General features: G+C 46.9%; 1 protein-coding gene across 1 annotated transcript in view; it reads left to right on the forward strand.

Annotated features, from left to right (window-relative positions):
- The window catches only part of LOC136297487 (rho GTPase-activating protein 7-like), a 57,857-nt gene that overhangs the window by 7,340 nt on the left and 27,254 nt on the right, over positions 1-23,263 (forward strand). The gene's annotated exons all lie outside the window — the stretch shown is intronic.

A 23,263-nucleotide genomic window follows, 5' to 3' on the forward strand; every position in this document is an offset into this window, starting at 1 on the left:
ATGAGGATCTTCTTGAAATGTGACCTTTTTCTTTTTTTCAGTTTTACTCCCCATATTTGGTATTTGTTTGTCCCTTCTTTCACAAAGCAGCCCAGTAATCAGATGACATCCCTGACTCATGCTGCCCATGATGGGGCCTTTCTACTTCTTAGAAAAAGCCTATTGATTTAATTTCTGTATCATTATTCAGCTAATATGGAATATGTCTCTGATGGTGGTGCATGAAATCAAACTGAGTTGGCCAAAAAGTGTGAAATATTAAATAAACCTTGCCAAAGGGTGAGGAGGAGGTAGAGGTGAATGTGCAGGAAGGGTACAGGGTGCCCTGTCTGCTGCTCCACCTCTCTGATCTGTGTGCCCCTGGCTCCTGGGAAATGCTGGCAAGGCCACCTGAGCTGGTCCAACAGCAGCACTGGTCACTGCTGGGGGACACTGGTTGAAAGGCACGTCACACATGGCCTAAGCTGCACACCAGATACGGTCCCTGTCACCTGCACAGCTCGGCTTGAGCAATGCCCTGTCACACACACTCTCATACCCACTCACACACACATGCAACACTCACTGTTGCATGTAAATACAGGTTTAGGCGTACAGAGGCACCTCAAGGCTGCCTCTCTGGAGCTGTGGGAAAGGCCTGTCAGACACCCCTGGGCTCTGGGGTAACTTGCCACTAGATGTCACAGTGTGCTTGGGTTTGTGGGGATGAGGAGTGCCACCTGTGCTGGGGACCCCCAACCAACCCACTCTGGGCGGGGCAAAACCGCTCCCTAAAGTCCCTTTGCTGGACCAAAGCACACAGAGAGCACCTTTCTGTCTGCTCTTGTCTTCTAGAACATTTCGGAAACATTTCTGGCTTTCATGTGGCACTCAGCAAAGTCCGAGAGACCAACAGGTGACTGGAGAGGTTCACCTGGTGCCAGCCCACGGGGGTGACCCTGGTGGGACCCCTGCCCTGGCAGGTATCCAGTGGCCCTGCTCCCACTGCAGCAAATGTCAGGCTCTGGTGAACGTTGGGTGATGCAGCAGGAGCTCACTGTCTGTGTCCCAAAGCTCTTGCTCGAAGGGGGGACAAGTTTTGCCACTCCACCAGCACAAGCAAAGGAACAGGCACTTGTGCAGCTGCCTGGGGCTGACCTCTGCCTAAACCATCCCACTGGATATTTATAGGCACACAGGAAACCATGCCGGACCCTGCACTTCCTCTCCCATCCAAGCTGAATCTTTAATCAGCTCAGTAGCACAGGGAGCATTAATTGTGTGTGTTTTCCCACTGAGCATTGTGCTGAGCAGGGGTAGAATATGAATGTGGCCGGCTTTGGGCAGGCTGGTGATGGGATAGGCAAGTCATCTTCTGAACTTGTTACAGCTCTGTGAAAAACTCGGTGTATTATTAAAAGACTAGGACCAAATGAGTGTGAAGCATTTGCTGAGTAACTAAAGCAATGACAACATTTAAAGCCTCCTGTTTGAAGTGGTTTTTGTACAGACCCAGGCTGGCGAGGCCACCCCACCCAGGCAGCTCTTGGGTGAAGTGGAGCTGTTGAATTAATGATGGCATCACTCTGTGCCTTTCATTTGCCACCAAAATCAAACGTAGCTTTCCCAGTCTAAGACTAAACAAACGACACAGGCAGGGATGTGCAGTGGGATGCTTTCCTCGTGTTCTCTCTGACCCTGACACCAGGCTCTGCCCAGCCTGAGCTGGGATATTGTGCTCTGGATGCTGGTCCAGCCTGGAGAGCAGCTCCTTGTGTACAGGGAGGTTGGGGGGGTACAGACGGGCAGTGAGTGAGGGGAAGCAGGGCTGTGCTCTGTGTGTGCACAGCGGACCCACTGCCTGCACCCCTGAACCTGGAGGGATGTAAACAGCAGCTAGTGAGTGACCTGGCTGTCACACCGTGCTGCCCAGGCACCCAGCAGTGTGTGCTCCCTGCCACAGACAAGATGGATGGGCTGTCGCTGCAAGCCACTCGCTGCTATTAATTTTCACCACATAAATCTTCCTGACCAACAACACATTATTGCTTTCCTTTGTCTGGGATTGCCTTTCCCCCCTTCCTTGGCACCAGTCCAGAACATCTACGGATCTTACTTAGCCACAGTTAGTGACTGTGCCTTAATATTAGGAGTCTCCTGAAATACTCCATGTGCTGCTCTTTCCTTAGAGAATGAGAGCTGAGCACACTGTCATTCCCATCCCCCTGCAGCAGCCAATACAACAGAAGGTGCTTGAGCAGAGCTGGGAGAAGAAGGATTTACTGTGCTGGGGGGGCTGGAGCCTGGTTCCAGCTCTGAGGAAGTGGTGTAGCCTCACAGTATTCCATAAAAACATGGCCACAACCTGGTTCCTGTTCCAAGCAGCCACTGCCAGGTGAGGCCACCTGCCCAAGCTCCAAAAACAGCCCAGAGTGCTCCTTCCTGTGGCACAGGAGGGTGGCATTACAGATTCACTGCCGTAGAATAGAGCCGGAACTTGGAACAGCAACTCTTTGAGAAAAACCCCCAATGTTAAAAGAAAAAAATTAACATAAATCTAATTTTCTGCAGTTATCACCAATCTCGGATTAATTCTGCAGCATGACCAAACTGCTGCAAGGCCCCACACTGGTATGTTAAATATGTCCCACTGCATGTATGAATGTGATTTCCAGGCTGAGGGCTTCTGGAGGAGAGTGCAGATAAGGGCGTGCTCGAGGCAGCTGCCCAAGAGCTCTGCAGGAGCAATCTGTGGGCACAGACACATGCAGGGCCCCAAGTTTCCTTTCACTTGTTGGGTGTTTTTCACTCTTTTTCTGCCCTGTCACCCCCAGGTGTGTCAGCTTTTGATTTGCACCAGCCAAAGAGCTGGATCTGGAGCCTGGCCATTAAAGCTCTGCAAGGAGAGCCCAGGGCAGCATGGGTTTAGCCCAGCTCTGTAGCAGTGGGGTTATAGGGTAGGTCCCTCGCTGTCCCACAGCTCTCAGGCCCCCATCCCAGCACCCCAAAAGTGTCTCTTGGTCCTGCAGTGCGGCTGGGCTGGATGTACCTGCCGCATCCCAGTGCCAGGGGAGTGCAAGCACAGACCTGAATCCTGGGGTGTAGAGCTTGTCCAGCTCAGGGAAAGAGAAATTCCTCCCTGGGACCTTTGCTGGAAGCAGCTGGAGGCAGGGACTGGGATGGCTCTGCCCCAGGGGCTGCACTTCCCCAGCTGAGGTGCAGTGATGATGGATGCCCCACACCCTGCAGGTCTCCAAGTGGGAAAACTCCTCAAGCCATTCTGTTCCCAAGGAAAGTGCACAGGCGAGGAGCTGCCCAGTATCTGCCTGAAGTAACTATCTGGCTCAACATCAAACCATTTGAATCCATGGGCATTTTTTCCTTTTGGGGGAAGACCAGCGGACCAGAACCTGGGGTCCATCTGCACAGTCAGTGAGCTGGCCTTGGGGGCCAGCAGGGTGTGAGTAGGAAGGATTTTGCCTGGGATCTCAAGACTGCTGAGCCTTTCAAGGCAGCCCATGAGTGCACACAAGCAGAGCCCACGAGCATCCCAAGGTGTGGGATCCACCCTCAGCTTGTCCTGGAGTGGCTGCAGCAGCTGGCACAGGAGGGATGTGCTGCTGCCAGGAGCAGGGAGCACACGATGTTCAGGGAGGAGAGGTCAGGTCTCTTCCTGTTTAGATGTTTTCCAAAAAATGCTTAAGCTTTTTAGTGGAAAAATGACTGAGGGAACCATCCAAATTAGGAAACAGGAAATACTGGACTAGCAATAAATAGAATTTTGACAGCTGAAATGAGAGGCAAGTGGTTGCCAGGTGGGGCTGGTAAAGATGCTGCTGGGCCAGCAGCTCGTGGGGAAGCTCAGCAGCCACGGGGCAGGTTCTCACTGGGACACACCTACCCAGCAGTGTCGTGCCAGGTGCCAGAGCCAAGTCACTGGGTGTCTCTCACCTCAGGATCTCCCAACACAGTGCCAACAGTCAGCAAGATGTGTCCTTCAAGTGGAGGACTCCTCATGTTTCCAGCAGTGGGTATACTGAAAACTAAGGCACTAAAATCGGAATTTTTATGGAGTATAAATAGCAGCAGGCTTCCCCGTGCCAGGTTACCTGTGTGATACGAGCTGCTCAAATCTAATGTCAGCCCTGCTCTTGACTCTCTCTCCCCTTCAGCAAATCACCGAAGCTCCCCAAGCCCCTTTCTAGCCATATGTTAAATTGATGTAATGCTGCTTTGAAGTCTGTGCAATTACTCAATTGCTCCTGCATCTGATGGCAAGTAATATGCCCGCAGGGCTTTGCTTCAGTTGTGCCCATTGATTTGCTGTGTGACCTTGAGCATCGCGTCAAATATACTTTCAATATTCAAAAGAATTTTGCTCATTTATGCCCATGGTCAAGCTATCCAAACTCCTACTCCCAACTGCCCCCAACTTTCCAAGCAGTGTCTGCTCATTATTTATTGCGAAATTTAAGGATAGAAGCTAACCTAAAATATAAAAGAGATCTGTTCCATTCAAATTCACCTCAAGCAAGTTTCAGTGGAGCTTGAAGAGCCTAAGAAACATAGATACTTCTGAAAATGTCACCCTGGCTGTACCTGCAGGCTCTGACATTCCACAGACACCTGAATCACTCAGGCGAGCTCCCCTTGCTGATCCAGCCTGATGGCTGCAGAGCTGGCAGAGCATTGAATATGCACATATTTAATGTCTGCTGCGCTGGAGGGGGAGGACGCCTCAAAGTGTAAGCTGCCGTGCATTCAGATGTGCTCTTCAAAGCTGAGATAGGTCTCCTCAAGCTCGAGCTGAGCGCTGACAGCTACCCCTGGCTGCTGGGGCACAGTTTGGAGGGGCTGTGGGGTGCTGCTTTCTTCCTTGGTCTGTGCACGGGAGGGGTGGGCTGTGGGATCAAGGAATGGGGTCTGTTTGCAGAGAGTTCTGCTGGAAAAACGAGCAGCCAAAGGAGAAGGGTGGGCAGAGCTGATCCAGTCACTGGGATTGACCCTGACTCTGATGGTTCAAGGTTCTGAGAGTTTTCTCTGGTGCACGTTTGTGTGAGGAACAACTGCGGTTTTCCCTTTAGCTTTGCTGGAAGGTGGCTGTGAAACGGCGTGGTCAAGAAGCAAAGCTGCTTTCTGAATATTTCAAGAATTTTTGCCTCAGTTTTCTATAAATGTTGATTAGGAGTAAATGACACTTGGAAAAACAGCCGGTATGGATTTTACCCTGGGACCATTCTGGGAATAAGCACACAAAAAGAACCCTTTCCTAAAAATGTTCTTTACAGCCCCACCCTTCAGGAATGATGTTCCCTGCAATGAGCCCAGCCTGGACAGCACTGGCAGACCAGGGCTAAACTTCAGCTCTGGTCCACACTCAGCAGTTCCTTTTTACAGTGCACACAGTTCCCCTGGAGCCAGAGGTGATTTGTGGAGGAGTCACGTACCAGAGCGAGTGAGGACTGCAGGGTCTGGCTGCCTGTCACCCAGCCCAGTGACAGCCATGGACTGGGGACAGGAGACTGGAGTGACAGCAGGGGCAGGATTTGCTCCCCACCTGCTGCTCCTCTCTGTACCTGCAGTGCAAAGAAGTTAAACTGCAACACGGGGTGCAGGTAATGTCAGCACACCTGAACACAGGAGCTCTGCTGTGCAAGCCAGTTCTTGGAATCTGTGAAGTGCTTCGTGCTCCTTGCCTTGTGAAACAACACTGAAACAGTGTGATGTGTAATTTCTACAAATGCTCCAGCTTCTACACACAAGCCTCAAACCACTGAAACAGTCTCCCCACATCAGTGAAGATGAGGGCAGTGATAGACTTGAATGCTTTAAACAAGTAGAGTTACAGACCTCAGCTGTGCTCTGATTATTTTCTTTGAATTTGCTTCCTTTCCACTGCTTTTTTATACGGAGACATAAATAATCTTAAATTCCAGATCACCCATGGGTCCAAAATGTAGCTGTAACAGGGACTTCTGCCAACTTTTACAAAAGGATTTTGCTAACATGAAAGAAAATAACTCATACTTAATAAACACTCCTCCTGACCCACGTTATCCTTTTGCATTTAAGGTCAACCATCTCTGAAAGGAGGGGGGAAAAAAAAAGATAAAGGAGATGCAGAAAGTCAGCTGCAACAACAAACTAAACCCCTGCATGAAGGTCCTCCTATCAGGGCTGTTCACAGCTGCCACTACATTTTTTCCTTGGCCTGAATAATGTAAATACTGGGCTGGGGAGTGCTTTCCTTTACACTGGTGTAAATCTGGGCTGGAGCTCCAAGCCTGACCTGGCCATGCACACACTTCACCCCTGGCAGCCCTGCCCAGGGTAAGGGACCTGCTTCCTCAGAGGAGCTCGCCTTCCTTTGATGCTCGCTGCTGTGTTGAATAAAGGGCTAAATTCCTCTTGTTTCTTGAAATAAACTTGCAAAGCCCTTGACCTTCCTGAGCTGGAAGAATATGTTTACAGATTGTTTAATTCCATTTGTCTTCCTAAGCTTGTGAGAGCGACAGCAATGTGGTTAAGGGAAGGGGAGCTGTGCTGGGTGACCGGCCTCTTTTGATATCGGAGACAAGATGCTGATGAATCCCATCCACTCTGAAGGGTACAGCCATTCCCGTTACTTTTTTGGAGGAGGAAGGAAGGGAACTGTTTACTGGAATCCCCTGTGATTTTCCTTTATATAAAGTTCATGAGGCAGCAGTGTAATCTTTTGTTATCTATTCTCACGACATCTTCCAGGACACTGGTGCTTGCGGACTTCTAGAAAAATATCAGCAGGTAATTCTGCAGCAGCAGCTCTTTTCTAGTGTTACACCATCTAAACACGTCGTCTACACTTTGATTGCTGCCTGAAGTCAGGGGAGCCAGGAGAAGCAAAGTTTATCAGAGGGCAAGAGTCAAAGCACAAGGAGGGGAGGTTACTGACATACCTAAATTAAAGTGTAGAGCTTTATTTAAAGGCTGTGGAAGCTGGAAAAAAGCTCTTGAAGACAGAAACCATCTTTTCTCCGAGGCCTGGGAGGCACTGGGAGGCCTCATGGGTGTCATCACCAGGTACTTGTAATAATGTCACAATTTCCAGAAGTCTTGGCACGAGCAGCATGGCAGGAGAGGAATTGTGATGGGTAGCTGACTGAGGATAATGGATAGTAGGATGAAATTGAGAGGAAAAACTTAATTGGAATTAACTAGCTGAGAAAAGCCTCTTGATCTGTCAGACAGTGAAATTGCCTCCCAGGAGCAATGGTATAGTCTCAACCACGTGGGCATTTAAAGCCAGTCTAATGTCTATGATTCCCTGAGTTAACTGGAGTATCTCAATAATTGGAACTGACACAAAGATTTATCTTCTTTGATTGACTAGCTTTCATAGAGGCTCATCTCTTTGTGGTGCTGCACAGCGCTTTCAGGGCAGCTGTTTGCACTTAAACTGCCAGGAGCTGACAGTGTGTATCCATTTCAGCTCTTCAAATGTGTTCTTTGAAAAAACACTTAAATGGCTGGAATAGACAGTACTAATCAGTCTGCAGGAAAATGGAGCATCCTCACCTGGGGCTCAGTGCTATCCATCTCCCTGTGCCAGTGCTGGGCCATCCTGCAGCAGCAGAGACATTTGGGTGCATTACTGCCAAGCACCCAATCAACCTGAAAAATTGGGCTGATTTGGCTGAGGCAATAGAAGGGGAAGGTGTTTTGCCAAATGTAGAAAAACAAATGGTTGGTATCTCAGCGGTTACAGCAGAGTAGGATTAATCGCAGTAAGATGATGGGAGTGATCTCCCATGCTCATTTTTCCTGGTTTCGTTAGAGACAATGTGTGGCTGGCCTGAAGGGTGAGGTCTGCAAGGGCTTTTGTATTTGGATTTTCCCATTAATTCACCTGCTGTATGACCTTGTGCTTATCTCCTCTCTGGCTTTGCCTTCTGTAGGTTTACACCTACAAAAAAGGGCACATCCAACCTCTGGCCTTGGCTGGGAGCTGGGTTCCTACTTTGGGTGTAGTGGCATCATGTTGGAAAGGCTGTTTGGAATCCTTTCACTTCTCTGCCATTGACAGACAGAGGGATGGTGTCTTCTCTGCCAAACAGATTTAGATTTTATTGAGATAGCCTTGCAGTATGCAAAATATTAGGTCAAGATGTTTTACAGAAAGTGAGAAATTGCTTTTCTGCAGGGCACAACTTACAGGTGTTTACATGTGCTGGCGTCCTAATATTGACAGGAAAATGTGCTTTTTTTCTTGGTCCTTCTAAAGCCTTTTACACAGGGAATGCATGCTTGACTTGTTACCTTGCCCTCTCCCATTCAGCAGAGCTTTTCAGAGGAACACCTTCCCCTGTATTTTGGTCCTTTCTGGAGTGTGAAAGTAGAACCTGGGGCACCAAAATGCCTCTTTTGCTATGGGCACCAAAATGCTATTCTGCTCGGAAATCAGAACTTACGGAAATATGAACTCGCAAGCTGATTCGCGTGTGGATTTACAAACTTATAAGGCTGGACACGAGCGAGGAATAAGCTCTTGCTGCCAGAGATGAAACCCACTTGGCCTGCTTTCTGGTGGCAGCATCAGAACCAGCTTCAGGTCACAGCTTGTGGCTGCCCCTCCATGGCTGTGAGGCTGCAGAGCTCTGTCACAGCTGCCTCCCCAGCCCAGAGCCACAGCCTGTCCCAGCCCAGAGCCTGCAGGCATGCATTTCTCAGAGAGTTACACAACCTCCGTCTGCAGGCAGAGAAGCCTGAGCAGCACTGCTGCCTCTCCTGCAGGTTTCCTTTCAGCTCCAGCACAAAGACACAGCTTCACTCTCCCTCCAGTGTCTGCCCCACCTGGAAAAATGGAGTCCTGTGCCCTGAGATTTCTGTAATGCTTCACTCTGACCGAAGTCCTGCTCTGCCATTAGTCCACATCACTAAACCTTTCAGGTTCTCAGTGCTCAGCTGGCTCCTCCACTGGCCACAGCCACCACTGCCTAAACAATCTAGTTAGGGAAATTAATATAAATTGAATATGCTCCTGTTTTCCTTGCAATGCTGTCAGGCATATGAGGATAATCTTCTGATTTACTTTTTTAAGGGCAACTGGTTGTAAAGGGGTTTTCATCCCATTGGAACATCGTTTTTCAAACTACTCTTTCTTCTGCTATGAAAAGTTTAGATTAAATATATCTATACAAAATAGGGAGAAAAGAAACTGAAAATTTAAAGTGAAAATTAAGGAGGCAGTTGATTGTAAACGGTTATTTAAAGATTGTGGGGAAAAAAGGATAAAAAGAAAAGAGTAAAAGTACACATAGAGAAGCGGGCTTTGGGTAACTTTTGTAAAGCTAAAACTGATTGTACCACTTATTACACTCTTCTATTAAGTTTCTTCATTAACTGTTGTTTTTAGAGTCTCCTCAGGAGATCATCTGTTCTGCTGAGCTGGACTGTGTCGGTGTGTGGGCTCTGGGGTTATCAAATAAAACCCTTTTCTCAGAGAGCAAACCCCTTCCAGCCCAGAAGGGCCCCAGTGGAGCAGCTGAGGCTGGGCAGGGTGTGACACAGAGCCCTTGAGCTGACCCACATGGACCCAATCCAGCCCTGGTGGCCACCCAAGTGTCCTGGGGAATGCCCTGCTGTTCAAACACACCATGGTGGGAGCACTGAGCATCCTCTCTCTTTGCTGACCTCTCTGCTACTGCCCCACCGTTCCCAGGCTGGTTTCCTACACCTATTCTCCTTCAAAAAGTCCTTGAAGAGCACTGGCCTGAAAGTGCCAGCTTGTCTTACTAGCCACAAATCCTGCTGCTTTCTCATGTTGTGCAAGAGTGCAAACAAATATTAGTTGTAAAATGATTCAGTCTTTATGAAACCCAGCTAGACCATTTGGCTTTTAATAGCATCAGCCCCGAATTACACGTCTGGACTAGACACAGTGCAGAGATTAATTTCCTTTAATTTGTTCCAGAGTAACTCACAATTTAATTTAACTGAGCAGTTCCTTGTACTCTTATTCTGGAATGATGGATTGTGAAATGCACTCCTTTAAATTAATCCAGACACTTGATTTTTGTCAGCAGAGTAATCTTTCTCAGCGGTATGCTAAGTATGCTTTTAAAAGGTATGGTGAATATGACTGATATGCACTTGGTTGATGATTTAAGTGTTTACACTTTCCAAACCTTGCAGAAAAAACAAATACAGCTTAGCTGCATTTTGTTTTATAACCTTTCAGAAGTGATCATTCAAAAGCATCAAAAGGATTTAAATGGATTTCTAAATTTGATGGTACATGTGAGGGCAACTCCCTTCTCATCAGAGAACCATGATTTTGAAATGGGGCTGAGCAAAGCTTAGACTGTTTTTGATTGCAGGGCTTCCACAGATCATCCACAAGGATTTCTATTGGAGCCATTAATGGTAAAATATTTCATGTGGGTTCTGTCACTGCTTATGCTGGCCTGATGTTGCAACAGAGCAGTGTCCTTTCCTTTTTTTTTTTTTTTCTTTCCCTTTTGCCGTTTCTACTTCTTAAAGATGAAGTGGAGCATTTGCGGAGAGGAGCAAAGAGGCCGTGTATGAATATTTGTTTTTCTATACTGCCTCCTTTAGAAGAATTGCAAAAAGTTTTAGTGAAGTTGAGTAAGTGATTTTGATGTAAACCAACCCGTCAGGTCCTGTCAGCCCAGGCACTCCCTCACTCTCTATTATCAGAGGTAAGGACTATCTGAATGCCACAGTAGAAACTGCACAGCATTCCTGTGTCCAGCTGGAACCTGACAACAATAGTTATTCTTAAATGTGGGGAGACAAGGCAAAGCCTCCTGTCACAGAAATATGTGGCAGTGCTTTGTAGGCAAAGGTAAAGGTCCCTAAACTTTGCAACACATGAACGGCAGCACGCACCTACCCATCCCTTCTCAGAGGGTTTGCAGCCACAGAAGAGGGCCCATCCAACCTCTGGCCTTGGCTGGGAGCTGGGTTCCTACTTTGTAGGCATGTTGGAAAGGCTGTTTGGAATGTTCTCACTTCTCTGCCACTGACACGCAGACGGATGGTGTCTTCTCTGCCAAAGAGATTTAGATTTTACTGAGATAGCCTTGCAGTATGCAAAATACTAGGTCAAGATGTTTTACAGAAAGTGAGAAATTGTTTTTCTGCAGGGCACAACTTACAGGTGTTTACATGTGCTGGCATCCTAATATTGACAGGAAAATGTGCTTTTTGCTTGTAAAAGGCTTCTAAAGCCTTTTACACAGGGAACGCATCCTTGACTTGTCACCTTGCCCATGTAGCTAATATGTACCTTGTTCCTTCCAAACCTAACTCTGCTCCAGCCTATGACATTCCTCCCAAGTAATGTTGGGGATGCTTGGTGAGCAAAAGAAATGCATGTGTGTTTGCTGCTAGTCTGACTTAGTCACCACTGCTTAATGAAGAAGGTGAGAATTTGCAATGTGCTTCATACTCCTTGCCAGCCCTCTCTCAAGACAATGCTGTGATGACCTGTCAGCTCCCTGTCCTCTAATAACCTGTACAGCCAAGCCATCCAAGGAAAATGGTTTGGCTTCATGAAGGGGTTGTGTTATGCCTGGACACATGTTAGAATGGATGCAGCCTCCCATCACAGACCGGCAGCAAGCTTTGCTCCAGTCTCAGGCAAGGACTGAGTGCTGCTGAAATCTGAAGTGAGCTAAAGCACATCAGTGTCTTTTGATGTGAAGTGCTTTTATGAACAGGTTGTATTGGTTTGGGTGCTTCAGTGTCAGGATTTCTATTTGGAACATCTTAGCAGCAATCTTCTTCAAATTCAGAATGTGTGAAATACTCTTCTGTTGAGTTCTGAAAGTCTGTCACAGCCAAGTGGTAAAATAACTGATGCAAAGGCTTTCAGGTCTTAAACCCAAGCTTTACTGGCCTTGCTCCTCTTTCAAAGCAGAAATTGATTATTAAATTGGTTTACAGTATTGCCTGGATAGTGAAGGCCTTTACAGCCATCACCTGATAGTGGAGATCTTGTGGAGATGTTATGGAAGATACAGCCGTGTATCCTAAATTAGCATTAAATTAGAACTAAAATCCAACTGGCTTTTTTATTCACACAGCTGTGTGGCAGGGGCACTGGCTGAGTTAGTCTCGAGACTTGGGCTCACTGCCCTTCTCAGAACCAGCAAAGCTTTGTCAGCCAGAATGGTGCTGTCAGCTCCTGCAACAGCAGATCTGCAAGTGCCTGAGTCACGTCACAGGGATGAAAGGACCAAAAATTGGATGTTGATGTCTTCAGCAGTGACTTTGGGCTCTTTGTCATCCCCTCAAATCAAATCACAAGTAAACCATAACTAAGGCTGGGTGTCTCAGACAGTCACACTGTGCGTACCCAGCCTGTCTCTCTCGCCGGGGTGCTGAAAGCTCAGCGCTGCTTGCCAGGGGCTGTGCATGAGCTGGTGTGAGCTGCAGGCGGCTCAACACTGCTGCAGGGCTGTGCTCAATGTGGGCCAGCCAGCTCGGGTACTCTTGACATTCCTGGATGTCTTCTAAACATGTAATGCCGATAGAAATGTTGTTTAAATATTTGTGAGTTATTTAAAAATACTGCGTCAAATAAGCAGCCTGGTGACGCCCGGCAGATCTGCGGCTGGGACGAGTCCTCGGTGGGGAAGGAAGAGGTCAGCACGAGTTATGTACACAACTCTGGCTCTGATGAGAGACACACTGCCTCCACACAGCACAGAGCCTGCTGGAAAGCCCCCGTGCATGTGCTCCTGAGCAGGAGTGCCGTGGTGCTCAGTGGCTGTGGTCAGTCCCCATGCTCTGGCCTCCAGCAGCTCCTTGGCTGGGGCAGGAGGGGCTGCCTGGGCTTTGGCCATGCCCTGGCTCCCGGACAGCTGGGTGTCAGAAATGGGAAGCAGAAATGCTTTCTGGGACCTGGAGGACAGGAAAACTGTGCCAGCATCCCCATCCCGTTCCGAGCTGGTTAGGCTCTCTTGATAGTTCATTCCCCTGCGTGGTGCCCATCTGTACATTTAGAGAACTAAATTTTAGGGAGGGGGAATTAATTTTCCATCCAACTGTGACTGAACTCCTTCAGTAGTTTCTTCTGAGTATTATCAGACGGAGCATTTTAGGTCAGTACAGGTGGGTACTGGACAGAGGGGAAATCGATTCCTGTGACAGACAAGAGAGCTGGACACTATCTATTTATTTAGTTAAATATTCATTTCCAGAGCTCTAATATATTTTAAAATATTTTAAAAGCTGATTTTATATGTCAACTCTATTCTCTTCTTCCAGTAAACATTTTTCATGCGGAGAATAAAACAAGCTCACAGGCATTGCTGAGATACATTGTAGTCTATTAAGGAGGCTAAGCCTACTATAGCATATGAATCTGCTTTTATGTTGCCCTTAAATTGAGTTGACATCAATTCCAGGCCTACTGTAAAGATGACATACATGATTAAAGCAACACTGTCATCTTTCCAAGGTACTTCCACTTTTTCAGTTGCTGCAAAGGAAATTATTTTTGAAGCACTCAGAATATTGACCTGTTTCTTGGCTCTTGTCACAATCCATGGAATGGCTGCAAGGGGAGCTCCTCTGTAGTTCCCTGACTAGACAGCACATCTTGTATGTTCGGGAAATGGATTTGAAAGTTGCTACTGCAATTTTACACTTTGCCTTACAGATACTGATCTGCAGTTTCCTTCTTTTTTCCCTTCTCGTTGGTTCCTTTATTCTTGTTCCCTTTGACATCTTCTTCTCATTTAAAGTGCCAGAGTGAAAAGCCAAAATGAGTCTCAGTGTCTCTGAGGTCCAGATATGAGCTGTCCTGCTTTTCAGATGAAAATGCTACATATACATTAGGAATCTATTGAGGCTATTTATCAAAAGTTTTTGGCTGTTATTTCTCCCGAACAACAATTGCATTTTCAGAAGTCTACCACTGGCCTAACATTAGTGATTCAAATGAAAAGCTTAAGCATCTGTCATAGAAATGAGCACATTTAAAAAAAACCACAGGAATAAAACAGCAGTGTTTTCTGGGAGGGTCTCAAAGATTTCAAGGAATTATTTGATGATGACAAATTTCAGCCAGGAAAAGGACATCAACTGTATGAGAAAATCTGTCCATAATCTATAATGATTGATTTGGCTGAAATTCGCCACCATTACTTTTTCCTTCTCTGTTACTGTCACGTTCCTGGAAACAGATTGGTTAATACTTGACAGATACCTTTGGAAATAGTTTCAGCTTATGGGGGGATGCAAGCTGGTCTAGGTCACTGTTATGATATGAGTTGCTCATACCAAACAGAACTGTAGGTGAGATCTCCTGGTCCCCAGTTATTCATCTGGACAGAATTATGGCTTCACAAATGCTTGAAAATAATGAAGCAATGATGTAACCATGGCCAGGCTGTGGAGAATTCAAGCCAGTATTTGTTAAATCGATTTATTCATTATTCTATCAAAACCTAATTCCCTCTCAGATTTTACTATTAATACTCAGTTTCACCAATAAAATTGCTAAAATTTCCAAAGTTTATACATTCTAGTGCCTCTTATATATGTGAGTCACCACACCTTGCTCTTTTATAATAAAACACTCCATGTTCCTTTGCATCCCATTGCTCACACTGATGGCAATACCACACCACTGGTAATAACTCAGGACCACCAGTTCTCAAGCCCTGACATTTAGATGTCTTTATTTCTCTGACATCTATTTAGCTCAAAAGCAAGGAGTTCTTGAAAACACTGGCAAGCAAACCTGTTCTCAGAGGATTGCCAGAGCTGACTGCAGGCACAGATAAAGTCAGGAGAGTCTTTGCTCTGATATGGCACTTGCCTGTCGCTGTTCCTGAGCTGTTAACACATATTGTTAGAAACAGAAACTGCCTTTTCATGCACAAAATCAATCTGCTAAAATTAGGAGGCACTGGCTTTGGCTGATTGGCAAAAAATGGACCTGTCCAGCTGCTTTGATTTGTTGCTGGAATGAGCACCCACTGGGCCTTTGAAGAATCCTCTGTCCAACCACTTTGTTCAGCAGCTGAGATATAATGAAGACAGGAAGAATGGTAAGCACAAGGTAGTGTCCTGCTTTTCTGGTCAGGCAAGAAACCACAGTTTTTCAAGAACCATGACTGAAAGAGGATGCAGAGTTTGAATACAGATCCCATTTCACTCAGTCTTGGTTCACAGCAGTGTCACAGCAGTGTCTGATCTCCAGAGGGAAGGGCTGAGCTGTCTGTCAGTCTGTGTCACATCACCCCCTTAGCCAGGGATGGTGGCACACCGAGGTCTCTTGAGGAATTTTCCTCTGTGACACCGTTTCCCTACAAACCAAACTCAAACCCTGGTGAAATGGTGGGGCTGCATCGGAGGAGGATTCAAATTTGTGCCAAGGCACTAGGCTCACACTGCACTGGCTGGAGAAAGGAGCAGCTCAGTGTGGATTTGTGAACAACTTCACAGCTGCTCACGTGTCAGAGGGACACAGCAGCACAGAAGTGATTCCTGTCGGTTATTTCATGCAAAGACTTTTATTTCTCAAGTGTCAAAGTGTTGTTTCTAGAATGGATCACCTATCCATGCCACTGCTAAGACACAGAGCGGGCAGTCTGGGTTTATTTGTTTAAATAGCTGAAAATGTCCTGGTGAGTTTGTTCTCTTTCTGTGCTGCTGAACTGACAGTCACCCTGAACAGGAATGAGCTCCCCTGGGGGTGCCTGGCCTGCAGACCCCCCTTGGAAGACCAAGGACATCAGTGACTGTAGACTGTGTCTCAGTGTTGAGACAGAGAGGAGCTGCTTCTGTCCCTCACTTCTCCCTCCGTGTAAAATGTCCATATTGAATAGCAGCAATGAGGGAGTGTGGAACTCCCATCGAGGTCACCAGAGGCAGGCAGTGGGCACAGGGCCGGGAAACAAGGCTCTGTGAATCAAAGCCAGATAAAATCTGTGGCTTCTTATGTGGGAGCAGATCAAAGAAGATGCTTTTCTTTTCCATACAGTTCCACACATATTACGTAGAGAAACTTCATCTATTTTGTGATGTTCTGTCTGTTCCCATGTGTTTGTCTGGCTCTCCCACATCATGTAATGTCTTTGGCAATGACCACCACTGTCCAAGGCAGGACACTATGTTCACTAATGCCTGGGACGTGTGCTGGTTATGCAGTGACTTACTCTTTTGGATTTGTTCCTCACATGAAAATCCTCAAGAGTTCCCTTCTAAGGAACATTAGTATCAAAAATTTACTCTGGAGAGTAGCAGATTCTAGCCAGACTGCTTTGCTTAAAAAAACATTTTGTCATTTCTGAAAGGATGTTACTTTGGTTAAAAAACAAGCATTACTGACAGTGCTTCTGTGTGTAAGTGTCATCTATTCCCAAATATCTCAGGTCCAAATGTAAGCAGGTGCAATCTAAAAGCTTCCTCAGGACCGTTTCAGCAGCTTGTTCATTCCACTATGAAGGGCCTGCTCTTGCTGGAGCATAAATAAACCAATCCCAAGTTCTGTTGTGATTCTGGAAAAGCATTTTAATAACAGACATGACAAAACCTTTTAGAAACAATACTGGGAGTAGACAATGTAAGAGATTACAAGCAACATTTTTTTTTCTGCAACCTTTGCAGAACTGGTTTTTTAAGCTTCAGTAGCAAGATGTTGACTTTAACTTGAACTTTTTTTTGCGGTATGTTTTCAATCCAGTTATATTTACCCAAAGCATTGACTACATTTTGGAAGAAAGAACTGAAACGAAGCCTCCAAGGCTGTGTTATCGATCAAGTGCTTTCCCTCCTTGGGAAGGTCTGGTTGTGAGCACAGATTTTGTTCTGCTCCTCAAGAAGCCTGGCCAAGGCTCTGCAGGTTAAAGCGTTCATGTAGAGGCTTCAGAAGTGTCAGTGGCTCTGCCTTCAATGTCACCTTTGCTTTGAAGTGGCTCTTGAGATAGGAGAAGTTAAGTGATTGAGAAAATCAAAGTGCTTACTCTGCTCGTTTTTCTTGGCTGGCAGGGGCTCAGAGCTGTGATTTTGCTGTGGGTACCCTGTTCCCTGCACTAGTCGAACTCCTCCATGCTCTGTCCCTACACATGAACATTGGACATAGATTTCCAGCTCCATGCACCCACTACTTTTCTCCCAAGCTTTTTAATGTTAAATGGTCTCAGTGAATCTATGAAACAAGAAGTTATGGGTTTGGTTGCTGCATTCTCTCACCCACATTTTAGGAACATCAATAGGGCTGAAAGAATTCTTCAATTTGTTTAGTCTAACCCTAAAAGTTCCTGAGGAAATCTGTGGAACTCATCATGATAGCATAGTATCTGTATCCTCTCTAAAAACGCTTAACTTTTAACAACAGAAGGCAAAAGCTAAATTCCAGCTTGAGATTTGACCTGCTCTAATGAGAAACAGATTACACAATTTTAATGGAAACGGGGCACTGGAATTTAAAGGAGGGAAGATCAAATCAATTGACACCTGCTGGCTGAGGCAAACATTGTGTTGTTTTCCAGGAACAACAATTCCACAATATTTCCTTTCATAACAACATGGAGTAGTTGTGATTATCACAGGAGCAGGTAAACAGCCATACAAAAGGACTGACTTCTCAGGGTACAGGAATAACAAGGACTTTTCCATTTCCATTTTAAAAAAGGGTTTGTCTTTGAATTTCAGTTCTGTTATCTGATATTAGAAGGGGAATTCTCCCTGGGTTTTATTTTGCAGAGATTTCCAGAAGAGGTAAGGGAGGGTAAGGTATGGGAAATTCCCTACCATTTTGTGTTGTTGTGACCTTTTAATTGAAGGCTGAGTCTAGAAAAGAAGATAAAAATTAGGATTAATGATGACCTGATCCTGTTAGGGACCAAAATCCAAAGAAGCATTTTCTAGAGTTCAGCTCTGTGAAAGTAAGCTTGGAAACGGAATAATGCTTTATCTGCTGTAGGTTTCTCTGGAATGTCTCAGTGAAAGCAGCCAAGCAAAGTTCATTGGGAGGTGGAGAAAATAACATGAAAACCATTTGAAAGTTTTTAATCATGTTTTAAGATTTTGATGGTGAAGCCTGGAAAATCAGATCTAAATGGTTTTGAATGACTACAGGGGGATAAACCAAGAGAATGGTTTCCTGTAACCCAAGAGCTTTTTGAATGACTTGGACCCAAACCATTTTATCTTGACTTACAGGGGAAAAAAACTGCTGTTAATTTCAGGGGGCTGTTCTGCACAGCTGCTTTCTGACAGGAAGACCAGAGTGGTAACAAGATGTTTTAATATGATGGGTTTATGTTTTGACTTCACCTCAACAGCACTTCAGCATATCCAAGAGTCTATATTTAACAATATCATTTCCTCTTTTAAAAAAGTTTAAAGACTTTATTCAGCTTACTCTTGTCACAAGAGAGGAAAAAGTGACACAGTCCATGTTTCTGCTTGTACATCTTTCTCCCTGCAATACACATATGGGCAGTTTGTCTAACCTCTGTTGCATCATAGATGATAAAGTTTCAGTCTTTGTCCCTGGAAAAATACTTTCCAACCAATGGATTTCCCTCTCAGGAATTTTTTGTTTTCTCAACCTATCTTTTCCCCCCTTAATTTCATCTAATTATTTTCAATTTTAAATCTTTTTCTAGTGAGCTTATTAATTTTCTTCTTTTTAACTGACAGTTATTCCCCACCACCTTTACCATCTCCCTCTTTAATTGTCTCAATGTATTGCCTATATTTTGTTCTGCATTTTTCCTCCCAGTTGGTCTGACTTGTTAATTAATCGTTTGGCTTCTCTCTGAACAACTTGTTTCCATAGAAATATCTTTCTTGATGCCTCCTAGTATAGTCACAGCTGAAGTTATGTTCCTTCATCTCCTATGTCAACTCAAGATCATCAGAGAAGAAAACAGAAAACAATTACTTTGGGATCTTACCAAGAAAAAGTTAGAAACGAAATGTCACTCAGCTTTGATTCATGAAAAGTGTTGAGGGAGGTGGTAAAAAGGAGAGAGGGGAAGAAAGAAGTGAGGTGAACTTTTGTAAACATATGGAAATACTCCAGTGACAGGAATTAAAATATGCAGGGGGTTTGGCTTTAATGGGAAGTGAGTCCACTGCTTGGCACAGTGACTGACTGAAACAACTTTGGTGATTTGGGGGTTCTGCAGAGTTTGGGTTAAGCAGGAGTGAGGGAATTAACAGCAGCAGGCTCATTTCTAAAAACAATTAATTTTGGTCATGCAGTACTTTGTGAAGTTGTTTAAAATGACTCACTCTAGGATAGTTTTCACCACATTTGAGTGATGTGGAATGTGACTGGTTTGGAGCTGCTGTGGGCAGAATCCCTGCGTGTGCTGACTAAAGTCAGGGGTTTGGCCAAAGCTTGGAAGGAAGCCTGTGAGAAAGATTCTGGAGAGCCTTCAGCGAGGGTTAGTGGTTCCAGAAAACAGGAAATCAAGCAGTGATGACCATTTGGGGAAAATGATCCCCTTTTCCAGGCGGCAGTCCCAAACAGTGGCATAAGCTTTGAGGCTCTAGTGATGTTACTGTGTGGTCCTTGGTGAGCTGCAGAGCTGGGAACTGAAAAGCCCAGGTGAGCAGGAAACATTTTCTTGCCATCTTTCCCTCTGGCTTGAGAACCTCCACCAGCAGCCCCACAAGTCATCAGCCAGGCAGCTGAATGTGGAGGGTTTGTGAAAATACCCAAATGCCCCTTCTGAAGCTGAGACATCCTCATTGCAGACACCCTTCACTCCAGCATGTGAGCCTCCTCTGTGTGGGCTGGACCTCCTCTAGTGAGGGGCAGATGCCAGGATTCCCTGGGTTTGTTGTCCTATAGGATACCCAAAATGAGCAAAACGGAGGAATGTGATTCCTTCCTGGAAAGCCTGCAGAAATTCAGTGAAATCACTGAAGGAGTTCACCCCTAAGATTTTATGTGGGTCTTTCCGTGACTGGTAACCCACACAACACTAGGGAGCTTGATGGTAGTCTGTTGTTAAAGAGAAAGAAACCGAGCATTTTAGGGTTATGCACTGTCATCTCCTAGGAAATGCCCAAAGGAAGATGGGTGGGAAAGAGAAACTGCATGCTCTGGTTGGAGCATTTCTATGGGATGGGAGCAGTCTACTGATGTTATCCCCAGATTTAAATGATACATTCTGTCTCCCTAATCCAAGCACATAGCTGCAAATTTAATCAGAGCAGGGTGTGTACTTTTTATATGGCTTTGGGTGGGTCTGACAAAAAGCATTTTCTTAGGTAATCATAGCTAATGCCATATATCTCAGTACCCTAATTTCTTTTGTATTGCGTCACCCAGCGCCAATATGAAACATCTTTTTCATTGTGCCATACAAATTGTCCATTTAGGAAGCAATTGCACAAAAAGAAATCATTGGTCTCTGCTAATTCTGCATTTGGTTTTTATACAGAAAACTAGTGATAATGAAATTATGTCTTCATTAGGGTATAATGTTCCTAAATGAGATTGGGAAAAAGAAGATTTCTTCCTCTATAAGAATTCCAATTTTAATTAGGGGTTTTTTTTTTTTGCTTATCCACTTCATTCAAGTTCTTATTTTTCCTGCTGTGTTTTAGGCTCCAAACTCTTAAGAGCCTAAACACTGCAAGAAGTTTTTCTACAGAAATTTAGAGCCTGGTCTGACTTCCTGGAGTGGTTCACAGAGTCTGAATTATCTTTCAGCCTCTAAATTAACACAGCATCCCACCCTTCCATCTGGCCTATTGAACTGTAATGCCTGACAGTCCAGCAGATATGAAATTATTAGGGATTTAAAGTTAACTTCTAGTGAAATAATTTTAAACTTTTGATATGTTCTTCTGAGAGCAGCCCTACATGCCACTCTGTACCTGCTGATGACTGTTCAGGCTGCAAAAACCGATCATGTCTTTTTATTAGATTTTGTACCGCATCATTAAAAGCAGAAAGCCAAATCATAGCAGCAATGAACTACAGCAAACACAAAGAAGCTGAGTCTGTTGCAGGGGTTGAAAAAGATGCTAACATGATTTTAGCACCCAGATTTCATTGCTCAGCTGCATGTGAGCTCTTCAGACCACAAACCCTTTTTAGTCTAGACTGAGTCCATATAAGCAAAATAAAGGTCACCATGAAAACCACAGTGGTGAGGGACGTGACTGCCAAACAACACTGCAAAACACCGTGAGGCTGGGTCACTGTAGTGGAGATAAGAGGTCGGTTTTCGGGATGAATCCCAGCTCTGCTCTGTTCCTCCTGTGCTGCTGCGTACAGCATCCCCTTTGCGGGATGCGGCATCGGTCCATTTTTATTGTGCAGGGTAGAGGTAGAACAGTTCTTTGTATTCGAAAAAAAAAAAAAAAGAAGACGAGAAAAAAAAAAAAAAGAGGTTGCTGATTTTGTAAAACTTCGAGGAATGACATTGGCAAAACTTTAAAACGTGGAGGTAAGCCAGCGAGGGAACCAGGGGGTGTCGATTTGCCTTCATCTGAACGAGTGCGGGGCACTGCTGCGGGATAGCGGCTCTGAAGAGCCACGGGACACCCGGCGGGGACACCGGCAACACCCGGCAGGGACGGGCAGGTACCGGGGACACCGCTGCCGCGGGGGCCGGGCGGGGCGCTCCGGGCCGGGGCGGGCACGGCCGGGCGGGGCGGCGGGGCCGGGCCGGGCCGGGGAGGGGCGGCCCCCGAGCGGAGCCGGGCGGAGCCGGGCCGAGCGGCTGCGGCGCTGCTGGGGCGGGTGACATCCCCGGGAGAGGATCCAGTGCGTGCGGGCGCAGATGGCATCCCCAGGTGAGCATCCAGGTGGGTGCTGTGGCAGGTGACATCCCTGGGTGAGGATCCAGTGGGTGCAGTGGCAGGTGACATCCCCAGGTGAGGATCCAGTGGATGCAGTGGCAGATGACATCCCCAGGTGAGGATCCAGTGGGTGCTGTGGCAGATGACATCCCCGGGTGAGGATCCAGTGGGTGCAGTGGCAGATGACATCCCCAGGTGAGGATCCAGTGGGTGCAGTGGCAGATGGCATCCCCAGGTGAGGATCCAGTGGGTGCAGTGGCAGATGACATCCCCAGGTGAGGATCCAGTGGGTGCAGTGGCAGATGACATCCCCAGGTGAGGATCCAGTGGGTGCTGTGGCAGATGACATCCCCGGGTGAGGATCCAGTGGGTGCAGTGGCAGATGACATTCCCCGGGTGAGGATCCAGTGGGTGCAGTGGCAGATGACATCCCCAGGTGAGGATCCAGTGGGTGCAGTGGCAGATGACATCCCCGGGTGAGGATCCATTGGGTGCAGTGGCAGGTGACATCCCCAGGTGAGGATCCAGTGGGTGCAGTGGCAGATGACATCCCCAGGTGAGGATCCAGTGGGTGCAGTGGCAGATGACATCCCCGGGTGAGGATCCAGTGGGTGCAGTGGCAGATGACATCCCCAGGTGAGGATCCAGTGGGTGCAGTGGCAGATGACATCCCCAGGTGAGGATCCAGTGGGTGCAGTGGCAGATGACATCCCCGGGTGAGGATCCAGTGGGTGCAGTGGCAGGTGACATCCCTGGGTGAGGATCCAGTGGGTGCAGTGGCAGGTGACATCCCCGGGTGAGGATCCATTGGGTGCAGTGGCAGGTGACATCCCCAGGTGAGGATCCAGTGGGTGCTGTGGCAGATGACATCCCCAGGTGAGCATCCAGGTGGGTGCTGTGGCAGATGACATCCCCAGGTGAGGATCCAGTGGGTGCAGTGGCAGATGACATCCCCGGGTGAGGATCCAGTGGGTGCAGTGGCAGGTGACATCCCCGGGTGAGGATCCATTGGGTGCAGTGGCAGGTGACATCCCCGGGTGAGGATCCATTGGGTGCAGTGGCAGGTGACATCCCCAGGTGAGGATCCAGTGGGTGCAGTGGCAGATGACATCCCCGGGTGAGGATCCAGTGGGTGCAGTGGCAGATGACATCCCCAGGTGAGGATCCAGTGGGTGCAGTGGCAGATGACATCCCCAGGTGAGGATCCAGTGGGTGCAGTGGCAGATGACATCCCCGGGTGAGGATCCAGTGGGTGCAGTGGCAGGTGACATCCCTGGGTGAGGATCCAGTGGGTGCAGTGGCAGGTGACATCCCCGGGTGAGGATCCATTGGGTGCAGTGGCAGGTGACATCCCCAGGTGAGGATCCAGTGGGTGCTGTGGCAGATGACATCCCCAGGTGAGCATCCAGGTGGGTGCTGTGGCAGATGACATCCCCAGGTGAGGATCCAGTGGGTGCAGTGGCAGATGACATCCCCGGGTGAGGATCCAGTGGGT

Source organism: Chamaea fasciata, unplaced genomic scaffold, assembly GCF_029207755.1.
Source record: "Chamaea fasciata isolate MVZ Bird 193981 ecotype frontalis unplaced genomic scaffold, bChaFas1.0.hap1 SCAF_15, whole genome shotgun sequence".
NCBI classification, from domain to species: Eukaryota; Metazoa; Chordata; class Aves; order Passeriformes; family Sylviidae; genus Chamaea; species Chamaea fasciata.